A 4,052-nucleotide genomic window follows, 5' to 3' on the forward strand; every position below is an offset into this window, starting at 1 on the left:
TCTGTAGAAGTTTTGATTCTTTTTTTTTATATATAAATTTATTTATTTATTTTTGGCTGTGTTGGGTCTTCGTTGCTACACGCGGGCTATCTCTAGTTGCGGAGAGCGGGGGCTGCTCTTTGTTGCAGTGCACAGGCTTCTCGTTGCCGTGTCTTCTCTTGTTGTAGAGCATGGGCTCTAGAGCGCAGGCTCAGCCGTTGTGGCTCATGGGCTTAGTGGCTCCGTGGCGTGTGGGATCTTCCCGGACTAGGGATTAAACCTGTGTCCCCTGCATTGGCAGGTGGATTCTTAACCACTGCGCCACCAGGGAAGCCCTAGAAGTTTTGATTCTTTTAACAGGAATAATAAAGCCAACACAGTCCCTTTTTTTGCTTTATAAATGCGTAATTGGTACCTCTTAAGTCAGTTTGTTTCTCCAGTGCCCACCATGTCTGTAGCTAAGCTCAGAGGAATTGAATTCATCACCCTTTAATTAAGCACCGCCCCCCTTTCAAGAGACAGAATCACCTAAAACATTCATAAAATTCATGTGATTTCGGGGATTCTTGGAAAGTCACTTGTTTGGAATATTAAATTCAGAAAATTAAACTTTAAAAGAAATTCCCAAAGTGTTTATAGAGCAATACTATGGACATAATTATGAAAGTAAAAATTAAATTGAACTTTAAAAAAGCCTATCCCTGATGGGTTTTGTTTTTAATTTTCAAATAAAAAATGAAAAATTTGTGAAATTCTTTTAGAACACTTATAGTTGGTGATATAAGTAGAGAAGCTTAAGTCAAAAACAATAAACACTTGAATTTCATTAAATCTAAGATGTCATTGATTGTGAGGTTATCTTATACCACTGAGAAAAATACTGCCAATGAAACTGATACAATGCTTTCTTATCGCTTAGCATTTCTTTAATATTCATTGAATGTTCTTTTAAACTTATTTAGATGTGGGTGTTTTTCATTATATTGTACGTCCTTTAAAAGGAAAATATATACAAAATAAATTGCGTATGGTATTCCTCAAGTTTCTTCCTACTCAGAGGAAGAAATTTTTGAGTTGAGTCATTAATGTTTGTGTTTTTTCTTATAATATTGTCAAATTGTTGGTGATGGAACACTTCTTTAAAACATGCTTCTCTGTTGTCTTCAGGGAGTCCCTTGGACATCGGGCATATTCTTACTGCAAGTTTGTCTCCACTCTTCTTTTGTGTTAACATGTGGCACTTTGCTAGGTGGGGTGGTAAATTATGGAATGTTTTGGTAAGGAACCCCAGGAATAATTCTCACCATGGGGCCTAGGCCCTTCCAGGCAAGGGCTGCTTCATGGAGAAACGTTTCTCCTTTGGTCACCAGATTGTCCCCTGAAGTAGGTGAAGCGTGTAGGCTTTGGATTTTATAAAGCTGGCTTGTGCAACGTGAGTATAATACCACCATCTGCATCCAGATGCTATGGCTAGTTTGGAAAATAAGTGGGCCATTGGCTTTTAGCTCTGTCTAAAAGGGACTGGTTGCTGCTTTCTGCCCAGGAAGCCTCCTCCTGGGATGTCATCGTGTTGTGCAGCCCCACCGTGTTACTCTGGATGAGATGCGGCTGCTAGGCCCCTGTTTGCACGGAGCTCTCCCTTAGAGCTAGGCTGGACCCAGCAGGCCCTCTAAGTCGTATAATAAGTCCCTATAAGGGCCTGACCCTGCTCCTCAGAGCGCCTGGGCATTGGGCACATGCCTCTCTCAGATCTGTTGGGACTTGCTGACAGAAGTCCTGTCCCTCACCCAGCCTGCTAAGGACTCAAGGCTGCTAGAAGATGTCCCCTGCCCCACTTGACCTCACACCCCTGGAGTGGTGAGAAATCCTTTGGCCCGTGGACTCCCCACTCCATCTTCCCTGTGGGGCTAGCGTGGACAAGGGACAGCACGAGAACTCATTTATTTAGAATCTGTGACACTGTTTAGGGATCTAGAGGGAAAATAACCTGCCCGTCCTCAACCTAGAACCAGAAAAGGGTTCTTAATCAGAGCAGCACAGAGGGAGCAGATGCATCTTGGCCTCACAGTGCCACAGCTATTAATGCAGTATGCATGGGTTTTGCATGTTTTGCATCAAACATCAGCCTTGAAGGGAGGAACAGGCTTCTGACTTCGTGTTCTTAAATCACAAAGAGAAAGTCAGGATAAACACAACCTCTGCTCCCAGGGAAAACACAGCTATGGCTGTGACCACATATAGCGGCATTTATACAGTAGTGCTGGAGCAATTTTCTTGAAGGATTTTTTTTTAGCAACTGACCTTTGCTTATGGTGTCCTGATCCACCTCCATCCTTAAGGATAACACCAGGTCACCCAGCGTGGTCCTTCACACAATGTTCAATTAAGCATTGATTGGTGATGAAAATTATGAAATAATGACAAAATGAGTAAAAATTCCATCTTACCTCTGACCTGTTTTCTCAAAATACCTCTATTGATGTAGAGGTTCAGCTACAGGTGACTAAGAACACAAAATATTTGTATTTTTCTTTTTTATAAAAATCTAGGTAGGCAGTCCAGGCTGCTATGATGGCTCCATAATGATGAGAGACCTGGGTTTCTCCTTCTTGTTTTTCCACCCTCCTCATGATCCACCTTTCTCCTCAACACCCAGTGTGGCTGCTCCGGCTCCAACCATCACATCCACATTTCAACCATCAGGAAAGTAATGCCCTGCCACTTTAAAGAACCACTTCTGCTTTCATCCCACTGGCCACGGCTTGGTTACACCTACAGAGTAAGTCTGAGAAACATAGACTTTATTCTCTGCAGTGATATACTCAGCTGACAGCTGGGAGCTCTGGTACCGAGGAAGACAGGGAAATGGGCATTAGGAGACATAAGTGGATTCTGCCACATAGTCAAGCATAAAGTCCCCCCGGCTAAGTTCTCCCATGAAGTGAAAACTATGGAGTGATCAATTCATGTTGCTTTAGGCCAGATCTGGGTCTTGGCACCTAATAGGCCCTTTGGTTTCTCCTTCAGCTGGTATAGACAAGATACAGTAGAATCACTTGTTTTCCTGACCTGTTGAATCATTTTATTATCCTTTACATACATTCGATGGAAGTACAGCCCAGTACAAAAATATGAAAGGGAAATTCCCCCTAAAAAAAAACCAAAGAGTCAAATTCTAATTTTCTACCCTAAATTTCTTTTCTTGGGAATTTATTTTTACTAACAATTTACTTCAAGTCTTAAGTGCTCTTTCCATCCAGGGCTTGTCCAAAGACATAAGCGCTAGAACATGAATGAATTATTTTAACTCATGCATTTCTATAAATTCACAAAAGAAACTTGAAGGGAAAACAATATGTTTATGATTCAGTGTGTATTGGTATCTACCTAAAATCACATTTGTTGATGACTTAGATGGACAAATTTTGTATTTATATAGGAAAAATAATTTGTTTCTGTCTAAGGAATGTCCATCACACAAAATGATTTCATCCTTTCTCTGCAGGAGAACAGCCAAAAGTTTCCTGGCAAATATTGTACTTTGGGCTTTCGGTTTGCCAAGGCAGCATCAGATCTGCCTCTGCTCAACTTTTAGTGAATTGTCTTCCCCGGGGAAGGAGGCACTCTCGCCCAAGGCTGTGCATTCCCAACCCCAGGCCTTTGCTGTAACTAACTACCCTGTGGCACGCTTCCGCCTTGTGGAAAAAGGTGGGCATTGCAGACCTTTCATCACAGAAGAAAATGGATTTTGCCTTCACATGCACCTGAAAAATCTTCACTGTTCAATTCACAGTAGGCACACAAGTCACATTGGACCTTGAGAAAGATATTATCTTAACAGAAAATTTATCCCCCAAATGTGAGTGTGTTTATTACAAAAAACCCCAAAACACTTCGTGTATAACACTGCATAACATGGCTATGTTTGTTTTACACAATGGGTTTATTACTCAAAAGTTGTCTAATTAGCTTTATTATAGTGTCAACCGTACTTTTAGTGCACCATGAGAGCTGACTTCCAAGAGGAGACATCTGGCTTTTTATAAAGTGAGGAATCATCTTATAAAGTAAAT

The sequence above is a fragment of the Lagenorhynchus albirostris genome, chromosome 13, assembly GCF_949774975.1.
Source record: "Lagenorhynchus albirostris chromosome 13, mLagAlb1.1, whole genome shotgun sequence".
NCBI classification, from domain to species: Eukaryota; Metazoa; Chordata; class Mammalia; order Artiodactyla; family Delphinidae; genus Lagenorhynchus; species Lagenorhynchus albirostris.